The sequence below is a fragment of the Haliotis rufescens genome, unplaced genomic scaffold (assembly GCF_023055435.1).
Source record: "Haliotis rufescens isolate VD_foot unplaced genomic scaffold, xgHalRufe1.0.p SCAF_14, whole genome shotgun sequence".
NCBI classification, from domain to species: Eukaryota; Metazoa; Mollusca; class Gastropoda; order Lepetellida; family Haliotidae; genus Haliotis; species Haliotis rufescens.
Genome location: NW_025963824.1, coordinates 10,785,645 through 10,803,465, shown reverse-complemented (window position 1 = coordinate 10,803,465; position 17,821 = coordinate 10,785,645). Strand labels below are relative to the sequence as shown.

General features: G+C 41.1%; 3 non-coding genes and 1 pseudogene across 3 annotated transcripts; all 4 read left to right on the top strand.

Annotated features, from left to right (window-relative positions):
* Positions 1-165: 165 nt before the first annotated feature.
* Positions 166-329, top strand: LOC125379383. Its single transcript, XR_007220743.1, has one exon. It is a non-coding gene; the product is annotated as a U1 spliceosomal RNA (small nuclear RNA).
* A 2,037-nt stretch (positions 330-2,366) lies between these two features.
* Positions 2,367-2,504, top strand: LOC125379596 (annotated as a pseudogene).
* A 463-nt stretch (positions 2,505-2,967) lies between these two features.
* LOC125379385 lies at positions 2,968-3,131 on the top strand. Its single transcript, XR_007220745.1, has one exon. It is a non-coding gene; the product is annotated as a U1 spliceosomal RNA (small nuclear RNA).
* Positions 3,132-3,561: 430 nt separating this feature from the next.
* On the top strand, positions 3,562-3,725 carry LOC124132639. The gene has a single exon (XR_006860817.2). It is a non-coding gene; the product is annotated as a U1 spliceosomal RNA (small nuclear RNA).
* The last annotated feature ends 14,096 nt before the right edge of the window (positions 3,726-17,821 follow it).

Genomic DNA, 17,821 nt, shown 5'->3' with positions numbered 1-17,821 from the left:
CCAATAATCTTTGCATAAAGCGAACGGGTGAATGTAGTGCCATGTACAGGGAAGTATAAAAATGTTTGAACTGAAATGGAATATATGTGAAGTTTTGCTTACAAGACACCTGAATGAGGTGATGTGTATGTTTGTAGTGATGGTTAGGAAGCTGCAGTTTCAGGCATACTTACCTGGCACAGGCTTAACAGTGATCCGCAAGGCTGTGGGCCCGGGGCGAGACCTTTCCATTGCACATCGGCTTGGTTAACCCCTGCGATCATCCCAAATGTGGATGACTCGGGTGCGCAATTTATAAGTGTGGGGGACTGCGTTCGCGCTCTCCCCTGGAAAAAACAATCAAAAATAGAAATGCCTTTTTTTCATTCTGTTTGTCTATCATGACATGTTCAGTTGTTGTTGTTGTTGTTGTTGTTGTTGTTGTTGTTGTTGTTGTTGTTGATGATGATGTGTTTATTTTGCTGAGTAGCTCCCAAGGAGAAAGATAGGACCCGGAAGGAAACTTGGGTGTTGACATGGAAGTTACCTCCCCTGGGTACCTGGCGCAAGGTGCATGTCTATGCAGCCTAAAATGCAAATAAAGCCATTTCCGTCTCGTTCTTCCTACCAATAATCTTTGCATAAAGCGAACGGGTGAATGTAGTGCCATGTACAGGGAAGTATAAAAATGTTTGAACTGAAATGGAATATATGTGAAGTTTTGCTTACAAGACACCTGAATGAGGTGATGTGTATGTTTGTAGTGATGGTTAGGAAGCTGCAGTTTCAGGCATACTTACCTGGCACAGGCTTTACAGTGACTAAGTATATGAGTTCTAATTTTTGCTTTCCTTACAGGTCTACGAGTGGGCATCAGTTTTTAACTGTGTGACTTTGAATAGTCTCCCCTCACATACAATGGCTTCTACTGTTACCATCAACGCTGGCTCCATTCCTGAGGAATGTATTGACAAGGATGTTGAGAACAGGACAGTTCGGATTCACACACATCCAGGATTTCCACAGTACCAGAGTACGTTAAACTCCTAAAGTCATCTGTGCCAGACTTTTCTCTTGAACACTGTTCAGGTATATGGAAAACTGAACAGTATGGACAAGTTTTTCTGACAATGGACTCGGACGAGGAAGCCCAGAAACTTATTGACCTGCAAAGTGTTGCTTACGGGAATGAGAAGATCTTCTTCTATGAATATGGACGTTTTTATGTTCCCTTACGGATTCATTGGCTCCACGCCACAGTGAGATCATCCTTCGTTCGGGATTACTTCTCCAAGTTTGGTAAAGTTGTGGACGTTTACCGAGAATATGTGGAAGTCGACAGCATACAAGTGTTTTCTGGGGTTCGAATTGTCAAAATGGAGTTGACAGAAGACGAGAAAGACAAGATTCCTCACGTGATTAGATTTGGAGAAAAACAGTCGATGCTAATAACAGCTCCTGGACGATCGCCAATATGCCTAAGGTGTCACTCTCTTGGCCATGTAAGATCAGCGTGTCCTGGAACAAGTTCATCTGCAACTACTGCTCGTGCAAAACAGCTCAAAGAACAAACTTTCGCTATTGACATGGAAAATGACTCTGAGGAAGATGATGATAATGATATGGAGAGTGTTGCCAGTCCAGCCCCTGTTGTGCAGACAGAGATAGTCATTACAGTTCCAGCAGATAAACTAGTTTCAACAGAAATGCGAGAAATTTCATCAGATCACACACCCATGAATGTGATAGATACAGAAGGAAAGAGGAAGCAACCTTCACATCAGGACGAGGAAAAACTAAAAGATAAAAAGAAGAAGAAGAATGTAGAAAAAGAGACAACTTCCTCACCAAACAGTTCAGGCACATCAGTTGCTAGTTGGGCGGAACAGTCATCCCAAAGTGAATCATTGCCAGACACAAAGATTGTGAAAAAAACAAGGATTATTACTGTCAGTGCAAAAATACTCAGGCGTCAGGACTCATTCCTGTCAGGTGTTGAACTTAATGAGGAACACTTAAAGGAAATCAGGAAAGCCTGGAAATCGAGAGGAATGACAGATAAGGAAGTGCCTGTAAAACTGAAAGGTTTGGAGAAGAGAATTATAGAAAAAGCAGAACGTATCACAATTCCAAAAGGACTCCTTTTTGTTATGCGTGATTTTCCAATTGAAATAACATGAGTTAATCCGTTTACAAAAAAGGCTTAAAACATAACAGATTTCAAAAGTTCATACCAATAATTTCCCTCTTCTTTAGAAAAAATATTGTTAATGGCCATCATCTCAACTCTGTGATATTTTCTTTTATTTTTTGAGGTGATGGTCAGGGCACTGTCTGCACTTGTAAAAGTTTCCGTGAATAAACTTTATTAAAAACAAAAAAAAAAAAAAAAAGCAAGGCTGTGGGCCCGGGGCGAGACCTTTCCATTGCACATCGGCTTGGTTGACCCCTGCGATCATCCCAAATGTGGACGACTCGGGTGCGCAATTTATAAGTGTGGGGGACTGCGTTCGCGCTCTCCCCTGGAAAAAACAATCAAAAATAGAAATGCCTTTTTTTCATTCTGTTTGTCTATCATGACATGTTCAGTTGTTGTTGTTGTTGTTGTTGTTGTTGTTGTTGTTGTTGTTGTTGTTGTTGTTGTTGTTGTTGTTGTTGATGATGATGTGTTTATTTTGCTGAGTAGCTCCCAAGGAGAAAGATAGGACCCGGAAGGAAACTTGGGTGTTGACATGGAAGTTACCTCCCCTGGGTACCTGGCGCAAGGTGCATGTCTATGCAGCCTAAAATGCAAATAAAGCCATTTCCGTCTTGTTCTTCCTACCAATAATCTTTGCATAAAGCGAACGGGTGAATGTAGTGCCATGTACAGGGAAGTATAAAAATGTTTGAACTGAAATGGAATATATGTGAAGTTTTGCTTACAAGACACCTGAATGAGGTGATGTGTATGTTTGTAGTGATGGTTAGGAAGCTGCAGTTTCAGGCATACTTACCTGGCACAGGCTTAACAGTGATCCGCAAGGCTGTGGGCCCGGGGCGAGACCTTTCCATTGCACATCGGCTTGGTTGACCCCTGCGATCATCCCAAATGTGGACGACTCGGGTGCGCAATTTATAAGTGTGGGGGACTGCGTTCGCGCTCTCCCCTGGAAAAAACAATCAAAAATAGAAATGCCTTTTTTTCATTCTGTTTGTCTATCATGACATGTTCAGTTGTTGTTGTTGTTGTTGTTGTTGTTGTTGTTGTTGATGATGATGTGTTTATTTTGCTGAGTAGCTCCCAAGGAGAAAGATAGGACCCGGAAGGAAACTTGGGTGTTGACATGGAAGTTACCTCCCCTGGGTACCTGGCGCAAGGTGCATGTCTATGCAGCCTAAAATGCAAATAAAGCCATTTCCGTCTCGTTCTTCCTACCAATAATCTTTGCATAAAGCGAACGGGTGAATGTAGTGCCATGTACAGGGAAGTATAAAAATGTTTGAACTGAAATGGAATATATGTGAAGTTTTGCTTACAAGACACCTGAATGAGGTGATGTGTATGTTTGTAGTGATGGTTAGGAAGCTGCAGTTTCAGGCATACTTACCTGGCACAGGCTTAACAGTGATCCGCAAGGCTGTGGGCCCGGGGCGAGACCTTTCCATTGCACATCGGCTTGGTTGACCCCTGCGATCATCCCAAATGCGGACGACTCGGGTGCGCAATTTATAAGTGTGGGGGACTGCGTTCGCGCTCTCCCCTGGAAAAAACAATCAAAAATAGAAATGCCTTTTTTTCATTCTGTTTGTCTATCATGACATGTTCAGTTGTTGTTGTTGTTGTTGTTGTTGTTGTTGTTGTTGATGATGATGTGTTTATTTTGCTGAGTAGCTCCCAAGGAGAAAGATAGGACCCGGAAGGAAACTTGGGTGTTGACATGGAAGTTACCTCCCCTGGGTACCTGGCGCAAGGTGCATGTCTATGCAGCCTAAAATGCAAATAAAGCCATTTCCGTCTCGTTCTTCCTACCAATAATCTTTGCATAAAGCGAACGGGTGAATGTAGTGCCATGTACAGGGAAGTATATACATGTTTGAACTGAAATGGAATATATGTGAAGTGTTGTTTACAAGACACCTGAATGAGGTGATGTGTATGTTTGTAGTGATGGTTAGGAAGCTGCAGTTTCAGGCATACTTACCTGGCACAGGCTTTCCAGTGATTAAGTATATGAGCATTAATCAGTCTTTTCCTTCCACAGATCTACGAGCGGGCATCAGTCATAGACTGTGTGACTTTCAGTAGTCTCCCCTCACTTACCATGGCTTCCACTACAGTCATCAACGCTGGACCCATTCCTGAGGAGTGCATTGATAAGGAAGTAGAGACCAGGACAGTCCGGATCCATACATCAACGAGAGTTTCTACAGTTCCAGAGTATATTCATCTTTTGAAGACAGCTGTTCCCGACTTTTCTGTGGAACATGTTGCCGGAGTATGGAAAACAGAATATTTTGGACAGGTTTTTGTTACTTTGGACTCGGTGGAAGAAGCAAAAAGGCTAAAGGAACTACAAAGTATCGTGTTTGAGGATAACACGATCTCCTTCTATGAATATGGACGTTACATGGTTCCTCTGAGGATACATTGGCTTCAGGCTACAGTCAAATCCTCCTTTCTACAAGACTATTTCTCCAAGTTTGGCAAAGTTGTGGAGGTATTGCGAGAATATGTTGAAGTGGATGATGTTAAGGTCTTTTCGGGAGTACGAATTGTGAAGATGGACGTGACAGAAGAAGAAAAAGGCAAGATTCCACACATAGTCAGATTTGGTGACAAACAGTCTATGTTGATAACGGCCCCTGGGCGAGCACCAATATGCCTGAGATGTCATCTCTTTGGACACGTACGAGCAAAGTGCCCCGGCACAAGTTCAGCAGAGATAGCTGCTAAGGAGAAGGAAGCCAGAGAACATGCACTCTCGATAGATGTAGGCAATGACTCCGAGGAAGATGATGACATGGAGAGTGTTCACAGTCTAAAAGATCCTAATTTGGAGATGGACCCCAACCGTGACATTGTGATTACTGTACCAGCTGAAGTGATTTCTGTACCACCTGAGAAGTTAGTATCAACAGAAATGCGGGAAATAGCGACTTCTCACAACCCTGATACTATACACAAGGACACAGAAGGAAAAAGAAAACAGCCTTTGAATCAGGACACGCCAGACGAGGAAGAGATAAAGAAGAAGAAGAGTGTGAAAGAAACTCAACAGTTACAAGACAAATATGTTGCTAGACCAAAGCATGTTGTTGCTAAACCAAGGATTGTTTCTATCAGAGTGAGAAAAACCAGAAATTGGGGTGTTACAGTTGAGGAGGAGGACTTACAGAAATTCATGGAAGGACTGCAGCTTTATGGAACAACTTTATATGAAGCGCGTTGTGAAAAAACTAAGTTGATTAAGGCTTTGAAGGAAAAAATGGAACATTCTAAGATTCCAAAGGGACAGGATTCTATTGTCAATAACTTTACTTGCCCTTTAGATATTTAACATGTTTCTGTCTTTAAGAATTTATTGTTAGTGGCCATCATCTCAACTCTGTGATATTTCTTTTAATTTTTTGAGGTGATGGCCTAGGCACTGTCTGCACATGTAAAAGTTTCAGTGAATAAACTTTATTAAAAAAAAAGAAAAAAAAAAAAAAAAAAAAAAAAAAAAGCAGGAAGTATTCGAGAATTGATTTTTCTTTCACAGGTCGACGAGCGGGCAGGACTTGTTCCTACGTCTTCGGACTCCCCTCACTTTGTTAGCCATGGATCCGATTCGTTTCTCTAGGAATGGTCCTAGGAGCTCTGAGACCACAATGGACATCAGGAAGCAAGTAGTGAAGCTGGAGTTTGTTGGACCCGAGAGATTTTCAGTGACGAGATCGAAGTTGTATACCTTTTTGACTAAAACCTTCGGAGCAGATAGCGTCAGGAGACTGTCCAGAAGGGAGAAGGTTACTGAATGGTTTGTGACCGTCTCATCTGAGGAGCTTGCCAACCAACTTCATGCGGAAAGCTACCATGACTTAACACCAAAGCTCGGGGTGCACTTCTCCCTAGTTGACAAGGTAAAGGTGTTTGTGAGGGTGCACTGGTTACCAGAAGAATTTGGAGGTACCTTTTTGGAAAGATTCTTTCAGGATTATGGGACAGTTATCTCAGCTACGGAGGAAATAAGTAAGAACACTTTTGACGAGGGGTGCCTTTTAGGATCGTACAACGTCATCCTGGAGATGCGGAATGAAGAGCTATCCGGAATTCCCCACCTAGTGAATTTTGAAACACCGACCAGATGTTTCCCTTTGCTATTCACGATGGCAGGAAGGCCACCCTTGTGTTTAAAGTGTCAAGTTGTGGGGCACTTGAGGAGAGAATGCCCAGGAACTCAGAAAGTCTCAACAAAACCACACTTTAGGAAATCTTACTCAGAGTCCCTGGCAACCGGAAGAAAAAATCAGAGATCATATGTGGATGAGGAAGCAGATGTGGATACAGATGTGGTAGAGGAGACCGAGGAAGAGATACGGAAGGACATTGAAAATGCCATTGGTGCTAAGAATGACTGGTCAGAGGTCGAAAATGATAATATTGAGGATGTGACAGTTCAGGATGAGACAGCTATGAATGAGGATTCGCAGATCAATTTGAGTATTATGACTACGAATGTGAACCTGCTTACTCAGGAAGGCCCCCAGAGAAAACGACCGCGTTCACCAAATAACAAAAACATTGGAGCAAAAATGGTGAGAGACACACGTAGAGACATACAAATAAGAGAAGCCAACAACTGGGAAAACCATGCACAGGCCATTGACGTGGATACAGACGAATCAAGTGCAGTGGACAGTATCACATAACAGACCAAGATATGTGTGATAACAAAATGTTAACGATTTGGACATGCCCCAGGACGATGATTATGGATATTGGATTTCTGTGTTATTGCATTCTGTTGACGATATGGATATGCCCTTGGATTACGATTATGGATCAGCAATTTCCTATATACAGCGTTTGCTGGGATCCCCTTTTGGTATTTATATTGTGTGTTAATATTTTATTCATATGCTGCTTTTACAACAATAGTTTGTTATGTAACTTATGTTTCATCATCATTTATTCTTGTGTTTGTTTGGTGATATCCACCAAATTATTCTACATAAATTCTAATGTATAAGATTGCAACGATAAATTGTGCAGGGATAAGGGGTAGTACCAGAAGGCGTGTGTTGTGTGAAGAGTGGAAGAGAATGAATGTTGATATTTTATTTATGCAAGGTTGATATTTTATTTATGCAAGAATGTCATGTGGCCTGTGTGAAAGAAGGAGAGACTGTTGAGAAAGAATTTGGATGTAAAGCCTTCTGGAGTTTTGGTACCGGAAATGCACGTGGAATTGGCATGTTATTATCTCATAAATTAAATTTTAATATTGTACATTTCCATTATGATTTTGACGGCAGGCTCTTTGTTTTAGATATTGATATAGATAATAATTGTTTTAGGCTTATAAATATTTATGCACCTAATCATTACTCAGAGAGAAGGGATTTCCTATTATCTTTAGAAAATTATTTTGTTACTCGCCGTCTCGTTCTTGGGGGAGATTTTAATTGTGTTTTATCTACTGTTTTGGACAAAATTGGCAGGAATCCAAATTGTGGTACTGGAGGGGGCAACTTTTTTTGGAGCGTTACCTAAATTTATATAAATTAATAGACCCTTTTCGGGATTCACATAAAACTAAAGTTATGACAACGTGGCGAGGTGGAAATATTAGCTGTCGGCTAGATCGATTTTATATCTCTGCTCCATTAATACCGGCTGTCAAAAGTTGTGATGTTCAGCCATGTTCCATTTCTGATCAGCTTATTGTGTTCTAGGTTTGGAGGTTGTTGATTGCATCTCTGTAGGACCTGGTTATTGGAAATTTAATAATTCCTTGCTCAAAGACAAATCATTTGTCTCGGAATTTCAGAAATTTTGGGAATGTTTACATGTTCAGGCTGATTTGTCTCTTTCGGACTGGGATAGCTTTAAAGCTCAAACTAAAACGTTTGTTTTGGGGTATGGGAAAAAGTCAGCTGCCAATAAAAGACAGATTTTACAGCAGCTTCAAAGGCGATACAGAGATCTGTTAACTGCAGAAAGTCAGAGACCTGGGGAGTATGTAGAGCAATTAAAAGTGATCAAATCACAACTTTATGACTTTCATTATGATAAGGTACAAGGAAGTGCAATCCGCTCCAGAGTGCAAGTTTTAGAAAATAATGAACAACCATCTAAACATTTCTTACAATCTGAATTTAAACGCTCTGGAGATAAAATCATTCGAGTTTTGGAGAATGGTTCTGAAATCTATGACAAAAATGAAACGATTCGTAACTATTGCAGGGAGTTCTATGAAAACTTATATACCCCTGAGGAAATTGATGATTTTTACTGTTCAGAATTTATCGAGGACTTGCCTTTCTTTGACAGGACTTCAGCTGATAGTTTAGAGGGAGCTGTGACAAAAGAGGAGATTTTATTTGCTTTGAAAGGGATGGATAACAATAAAGCCCCAGGGTTGGATGGTTTAAGTAAAGAGTTTTACATAACGTTTTGGCCGTTATTTCAAGATATTTTAGTACACATTTATAATTTGTCAATAAAATTGGGCAATTCACAAAAACTAGGATGTATCTCTCTGTTATGTAAGGACCCTAAAAATCCTCAATTCTTACGCAATTGGCGCCCTATTAGTCTGTTAAACGTAGATTACAAAATATTATCTAGGGTTGTTCAAAGCCGCTTGTCATCAGTTATTGCTGAGATCGTGCATCCTGATCAGACATGTTCTATCAGAGGCAGATCAATAGCAGACAACATACATCTTCTACGTAATGTAGTAGATTATGTGGAGCAAAAAGGAGATTCTGTGGCTTTCGTTTGTCTTGATCAAGAGAAGGCTTTTGATCGGGTAAACCATAAATTCATGTTCAAGGCCTTACATCAGTATGGGTTTGGTCCAGAGTTTATCAACCTGGTCAGCCTCTTATATAATAATGTACAAAGTACAGTGTTGGTAAATGGTAATCTCTCGGATACATTCCCCGTGAGGAGGGGGGTCAGGCAAGGCTGCAGCCTAAGCCCTTTGTTATATGTTTTAGTTTTTGAAAGCCATTTCTGTCTCGTTTTTCCTGTCAATAATCTTTGCATAAAGCGAACGTGTGAATGTAGTTCCATGTACAGGGGAGTATATACATGTTTGAACTGAAATGGAATATGTGTGATGTGTTGTTTACAAAGCACCTGAGTGAGGTGATGTGCATGTTTGTAGTGATGGTTAGGAAGCTGCAGTTTCAGGCATACTTACCTGGCACAGGCTTGACAGTGTCTGTAAGTATTTGAGAATTATTTATTTTGGTTTACAGGTCTAGGGGGTGGCTGGACATTGTCCTCTGTCTTTGGACTCCCCCCCCCCCCCCCCCCCCCCCCATTCGTGTGCATCAGGATGTCCATTGTTACGATCAGAAGTGGTCCAAGGATTCATGAAACGAAACTGGATGTGAGAAGCCGTGTAGTTAGGATGACATTTACGGATGTAGACAGATTCAAAGTGAACAGAGTGGACATTTTAAGATACGTTACCTTAACGTGTGGACCAGGAACAGTGGAGAGGATTTCCAGGAGAGAAAAAGGAAATGAATGGTTTGTGACCCTCAGCACTGAGGAAGCCGGGCAGAAGTTACATGATTTGAAGTTCCAGAGGCTGCAGCCAAGACTAGTTGTGGAATTTTCTCTTGTAAACAGAGTGCGTTCCTTGGTGAGGGTGCACTGGCTCCTGGAAGAATTTGGAGAACCTTGAAATTCCCGGTGTTAACGAAGAAGCCAAAATATCTGCTTATGCTGATGACGGGACTGGTATTTGTGCAAATGAGATGAGTGTCAGACGTTTACTTCAAGTGAGTGAGTGGTGTGCTCGTGGTACTGGGGCTCGTTTGAACTTGGCTAAAACCAAAGCCATATCTTTTGGAAAATGGCGTTCTTCGGCCGACCACACTTTCGGTATATCATGGCCTGATTCATGTAAAATTTTGGGGTAAGTTTTTGGTAAGAATGTCACTCCTGATGATAATTGGAACAAAATTTTAACAAAATTCCACGGGGTCACATTTAAAGACAGGTTTTTATCAGTGTATGGTAAATCTGTAATCTGTAACGTCATGGCCATGTCAAAGTTGTGGTATGTTGCATCAGTATTGCACATGCCCAAGCACTTTGTTGATATTTTCACACGAGTAGCATTCGATTATTTTTGGGAATCCAATCTATATGAACCTCTACCTAGATCTGACTACATGCTTTACGTTTGTTTCATTTGTATAAAATAATTAATATTGTGATTGTAAATATGCGCGTTTTGCTCTTTATTTCATAGGGATTTCACTTAAAAATATCAAACCAGAATTTCTAATTCTAATTTATTGCCTCATTCTGCATACATGCCAGCACATTATAAGAAAGTAGTAGAGTCATAAAGATACTTTAGGTCGTTATACCCTGATTATAATTGGTGTTTGAACTGAAATGGAATATATGTGAAGTGTTGTTTACAATACACCTGAGTGAGGTGATGGGTATGTTTGTAGTGATGGTTAGGAAGCTGCAGTTTCGAGCATACTTACCTGGCACGGGCTGTGCATGATCCTCAGGAAAGTATTGAGAACTAATTTGTCTTTTTTCTTTCACAGGTCTACGGGTGGGCTGGACTTCTTCTTGTCCTTTGTCTTCGGACTCCCCCCCATTGTTTTGCATCATGGCCGCCATTCAGAGTTCAGGGAATGGCCCATGAAGTCGGAGAAAATCCAATATATAAGGAAGAGAGTAGTCAAGATGGATTTTGTTGGCCCAGATTGGTTTGCTGTGACAAGATTCAAGCTCTTCCCTTTCTTATTGGATACCTGTGGTGATGGTTTTGAGAGACTTCCAAGGCGGGAAAAACCAACCGAGAGGTTTTTTAACAGTGACATCTGAGGAGCTAGGTTGGTTGGTTGGTTGGTTTGTTGTTTAACGCCGCACTCAGCAATATCCCAGCTATATGACGGCGGTCTGTAAATAATTGAGTCTGGACCAGACAATCCAGTGATAAATATCATGAGCATTGATCCACGCATTTGGGATTGATGACATGAATCAACCAAGCCAGCGAGCCTGACCCCCCCGATCCCGTTAGTGGCCTTTTACGACAAGCATAGTCACCTTTTACGGCATGCATGGGTTGCTGAAGACCTATTCTACCCCGGAAACTTCACGGGTCCTGAGGAGCTAGGAGAACATCTACACGATCTGAAATACAAGCGTCGGATACGACTAGGGTGCCTACTTCGAACATACGAGGTAGTCTTGGAAACGTGTTATGAAGACGTAACTGCTATTACTCATTTAGTAAACATCACCGGGAGAAGCAGTTCTTTTCAACTTTTGTTTACAATGGTGGGAAGGCCTCCTCTGTGTTTGAAGTGCCACGAGGTAGGTCATCTGAGGAAAAAATGTAAAGGATCTACAAAAGTTCAGATGCCACCAACCCCTTACCGTCTTCCCAGAAAGAGATATTCTGATGTTTTGAGAAACAATACTCAACCTGATTCTTATGTTGATGAAGAAGAAGAGATCAGGAAAGAAATGAAGGAGATCGAGGAGGCAGCGTCAAAAGATGACTGGTCAAAGGACGTGCCAACAGAGAAGACAAGTGTTCCTCAAGAAAAAGGATGTGTTAACAGTGGAGGATGATGAGACAGAGGTCTTACAGGATGATCTTACAGAGGCTGAGAATGCTGTAGATATGGAGGAGGCTCCTCAGCCTGATGTGACAACAGAACTAAACCTTTCACTCAGGATGGATTTCACAGGAAACGTCCAGGTTCACCTACTAAACAAAAGGATAAACCGCGAAACTAGTGAGAGACACCAAAAGAGACATAGAACAGCGGGAGAAGGATGAATGGGAACTCAGAACCCAGGGCATGGTAGACACAGATGACTCTAGTACAACAGAGAGCATCACTTAAGCGACGTAAAATGTGTGTTTCTGAACTTTTCCGAATGATTTGGACATGCCCCTGGACGATGGTTATGGATAATGGATTTATATATTGTGAGATTCTGTTGACGATTTGGATAAGGCTTTGGATTATGATTAGAAATAAGCGATCTACTGTATACAGCATTGGCTGGGACCCCTTTTTGGTATGTATGAACACTAATATTTTACTTTCCTCATATGCTACTGTTTGTATTAATTGTAATTACAATTGCATATTGTTATATAACTTTCACTTATCATTGATGTTTCTTTTGTCTAATAGCAGACACTATTCTGAAACGAGTGTTACATAAAGCGAACTGGTGAATGTAGTGCCATGTACAGGGAAGTATATACATGTTTGATCTGAAATGGAATATATGTGGAGTGTTGTTTACAAGACACCTGAGTGAGGTGATGTGTATGTTTGTAGTGATTGTTAGGAAGCTGCAGTTTCAGGCATACTTACCTGGCACAGGCTGTGCATGATTCTCAGGAAGTATTGAGTATTAATTTGTCTTTTTCACAGGTCTACGGGCGGGCTGGGCATATTGACTCCCCCCATTCCTTTCACCATGGAGCCGGTACTTGTGAGTGCAAATGGACCCAGGATGTCTGAAACCTTCATGGAAGTTCCCAAATGTTTCATTCGCATGGAGTTTATTGGCCCTGGCAGATTTTCCTTGACAAGGAGTAAATTGTTCCCTTTTCTTGAAAGGATGTACGGAAAAAGAAGTGTTTTTCGACTTCCGAAGAGAGAGAAAGTAACAGAGTGGTTTGTTACTATGGCAACAGAGGCCTTGGCCCTACGACTGCATGAAGACTCCTTCCTGGAAATCAACGCTAAACTCTCAGCCCGTTTATCTTTGATGGATTGAGTACGTACAAGCATCCGAGTTCATTGGCTCCCTGAAGAGTTTGGAGGTTTATTCTTTAAGATATTTTTTAGGAGATTTGGCAAAGTTATATTGTCCAAGGAGGTAATGAGTGTTAATGCGTTTGACAAAGGATGTCACATGGGATCATATGAAGTGATTTTGGAAAATTTCCTCACCATTTAATCACCATACAGACCTTGGACAGATCATTCCAACTCCTACTGACCATGCTGGGTCGGCCACCACTTTGTCTAAAGTGTTTAGAAGTTGGACACGTCAGGAGAGAATGCCAAGGAGGAGTGAAGAGGGTCATTCTCCCAAAACCTTCTCACAGGCAGTGACCGGAAACAGGAATGACACTACTTCCTGTATGGAAGAAAGAGAAGATGTTGAGAAGTTGAGTGAACAGGAGGGGATCAAAGACACTCATATGCAGGAGAAAGACTCTACACCTTGGATGACATTCAAAGGAGGGAACTCACTAACTGGTTTGGGTTCGGTCCAGAAGGCGAGTGTTACATGAGGGATGGGGATATTTCATTTGTGCAAGAATGTCATGTGGCGTGTGTGAAAGAAGAGGAGAAAGAGTTTGGCTGTAAAGGCTTCTGGAGTTTTTGCACAGGCAATGCTCGTGGGGTGGGGATTTTATTGTCAAACAGATTAAAATTTAATGTTATAAAATTCCATTACCATTTCGATGGCAGGCTCTTTGTTTTAGATATTGATATTGATGACAACTGTTTTAGATTAATAAATATCTATGCTACAAATAAATATTCAGATAGAAGGGATTTCTTTTATTTCTATTGTATTCATATTCTTATCATGACAAGAAATGTTGAAATCGTCCACAAAAAGTGAACCATCAACGCTGTTGTTTAATACTTTAATGAGACTATGTACTTTGATGCTGTAAATTGTGACTGATAGTATGCTGCCCTGATCTTGATCAAAATGATCAGACAGGGTAGAGTCTACTTGTACTTATAATTGTCTGTTGTGTAAATATTGAGATATGATCTGTAATCTGCCCCTCATGTTTCCAAACATGAATCAGGCAAGTGTTTGAGGAGCTGATAGTGGATGTTGTCAGCTCCTGCTGCAGTGTCATCAGATTGCCCTAGGGCAGTATATAATTCATGGAGTCAAAATGTTTATAGATTAGTTTCATTAAAGTCAGAGTTAAAATTGACTTTTTGCCTTTCCTGTTGTTTTTGAAACCCCTGAAATTGAGGATTATAGTTTGATGAGGAGGAATGCTTTGCCAAAGTGTCACCAAGTTTTTTGGCAATTTTGGATTTAGTAGTTAAAAGTGTATTACCATCTTTAAGATGGTGAACTCCAGATTAAGATCCTTTGCCCTTAATCTTTTGAACCATGTTCCATACCATGGACATAGGTTTGCGGGAATTACTTTTTGAAACCTAGTTCCTCCAGGATTGACGTTTATTCTGTTTAAAGGTACGTCTCGCTTTAGCACCAGAGATTTTAACGTTATTCAAATTGTGGACAGTTGGATGTTGTCGGAAATATTTTTAAGCTTTCTTCTTATTTTTCCTATCTTGTTTACAATTATTATCGAACCATGATTTACGTATATGAGGGTTTGCAGAGGACTTGGGAATGCTTTCCTCTTCAATAGCATTCAATATATCTGAAAAAGTTGCATAGGATCAGGAACATTCCTAAAACTGTCTGTGTTTAGTTTTTCAGTACAGAGTGTTTGGAATAAAGACCAATTGGCCTTTGTAAAGTTCCACCTTGTTGAAGGTCGTTCGTCAGACGGATTAATGGTTGTAATTATTGTTGGACCGACCATTCAAATTCATTTAAAATATTTGAATCTGTCAGTGAAAGGTCAAGGGCAGAGTATGTGCCAGTGGCGGGATAAAGATAGGTGGTATTACCATCATTGAAGATGCATAAATCTTGTTTGAGATCAAATCTTCAAGGACTTGTTTGCGTCAGTACTCCCCCATAGGGGATTATGACCGTTTAAATCGCTCATGATGATACAGGGCTTCGGGAGCTGATCGTACAAAGTCTGAAGATCTGATTGACGGATAGTTTAAGAAGGTGGAAGATACAATGAACATAATGTAAACGCTATGTTCAAAGTAACACGGACAGTAACTGCTTGTAGAGTAGTATTGAGTGGAGCAGGGCTATGGATAATGCCCTGCTTTACCAGGATAGAAGAACCTCCTCTAGCCTTATCACCAGGAGGGGAAAACGAGTGGTAAGAACTGTACTGCCGGATATCAAATACATCTGTGTTTTTTAGATATGTTTCTTGGAGACAAAAAGCTGACGGTTTAAAATCTTTGGTTAAAAGTTGTATTTCAATAAAATTCTTCTTAAGACCTCTGTAATTCCATTGTATTATATTTTGTGGATTCATGGTGGTGCTTCCACGGGAAAAATGTCACGCCAACGTAAGGAAGACTTTGTGGTACTCCTATCGGTATCATGTGGAGATGGAGTTACCTCCATGTCCAGAGGACCAAAATAGTTATGGACCTCTACTGGGACCTCCAAAGGAGAGGTGGCCTTTGGTGTTTGCAGCTGTTTTTGCTGCTTCTTTTTCAATAATTTCTTTTCCCTGTTTGTAAGTTTAGTAATTTCTGGTTCTGGTTCTGTTTCGGTGTGTTGGTTTAGGAGTCTGAGACTCAACAGTTTTAACAGTTTTTTGGGGGAGGAGTCACAGACGAGGGTGTCACAGGTGGTTTATGGAGTGAAGCAGTAGGAAGTGGCTGAACAGACTTGACCCATGTCAGATCAGTCTGGCAGTCGATAGAGGCAGTAGTGACAGGAGGACGAGAGACAGCAGCAGAGTAAGAGAGAGTGGAAGTGGTTGAGGGAAGACCCACAACCCTCTTCTTAGCTGTGGTACGAGACATTTTGTTCTGTCTTCACTTTAATAATTTGGGACTCGCGTTTCCACATAGGGCAGGATTTTGCGGAAGCCATATAGTTCCCACCGCAGTTTGCACACTTCACATCCTTCCTGCAGTCAGTGGTCTCGGGTTTGTCACCACAGCGGTAACAAACAGCGGAGGCATGGCAAGACTTCGATCCATGTCCAAACACCTGGCAGGTGTAGCACCGGAGTGGATTGGAGATATACACCTCCACTCTAATGTTACAATAACCAGCTTTGATAGATTCAGGGATAGTTGTTTGGGCGAAAGTGAAGAGGTAGGCGTTGGTCGGTTGGACCACACCATCCCTCTTTACAGTGAATCGTTTGACAGCTGTGACAGACTGTTGGTCAAGTTCCTTGGCTATATCGTCTTCGGACATGTTGGAAACGCAGCGAGCTGTCACAGACAATGCCCTTACACGAGTTCAGTGTCTTGTGCACTGAGACAACAACTTTGATATTGACAAACTCATTTATATCGAGAAGATTGATAGTTTGTTGTCTCCGTGCACATTCTACAAGGAGAGAGCCAAAACGAAGCTTCGTGACATTTGTAACCTCTACGCAGATACCAATGATACCTTTGGAGACAGCAAATGGATTCAGTTTGATTGGCCAATAGTCGTATCAAGTGGGCGTAGTATTTTTAACAGTCTCTATATGTCGTCTTTTTTAACCAGGGTGATGGGAAGCCATGTCGAAAGGAAAATAATTCTGCACCCCTTTTCCCCACCCACCATGGAGGGTCTACAAGGACAGTCTTATCCTGCAGCGGATCTCCAAACTGCAAAGACCAGGGATAAAGGGGTGGTATACTTCAGCAAATTTGACATTAGCATAGCATTCTACCAAATGTTTTGCCCTTGACAATCAATTGGAGAAGTACAGAATTGGGAGGTCAGCATCACCAGTATGGCCCTTGAGCCACCGCCTTCTGGGCATAGGGCTCTAAGCAAGTTTTATACATTGATAGATATCATATAGACATGTAGAATAGATTTATTTTTAAATACTAAAAGCATGCATGAAATTTTTTATGCACAGGGCATGACATGACCAGCTGATTGTCAGAATCGGGCCCATTCTAACACCTGTCTAGGCAAAGTCAGGGTCGAAGTGGTGTGTTGGACTAAGGAGCACTATTGCCGGCACAGGGTCGCAGCCCATGGCAAACAGGCTGCCAACTTTGGTCACCTTTTACGACCAGCAATGGGATGCTGAGGACACATTCTTGTTTATCTTCCCCGGGTCCCCACGGGGAATTTTCACAAGAGTATCTTTTGATTATTTTTGGGAATCCCATCTATATGAACCTCTACCTAGATCTTTTATATATAACATAATAAAGATGTTGGAGGTGTTAACTTTCCTCATATACCGCCTCAATTACACGCATTACGTTTGTTTCATTTGTTTAAAATTATTAATAATTGTGATTGTAAATATGCTCCTTTTGCTCTTTATTGGATAGGGTTTTCATTTAAAAATATCATAGCAGAATTTGCATTTAATTTATTGCCCCATTCTGCATATATGCCAGCATATTATAAGAAAGTATTAGATATTTTAAGTCGTTATACCCTGATTATAACTGGTTTGTTCCTGTTAAAAGTGGTGCATTTTATAATTTGTTAATACCCTATGCATGTACAGAGCCTGCTATCTTCCATTACTAAGTATATGAATACTAATGTTTCCTTTCTTACAGATCTACGAGCGGGCATCAGTCTTAGACTGTGTGACTTTTAGTAGTTTCCCCCCAGTTACCATGGCTGAGGAATGTTTGACAGGGATGTTGAGAACAGGACCGTTCGGATACATACCACATCCAGAACTTCCGCAGTAACAGAGTATGTTCAACTCCTAAAGTCATCTGTGCCAGACTTTTCTATTGAACACTGTTCAGGTATATGGAAAAATGAACATTATGGACAAGT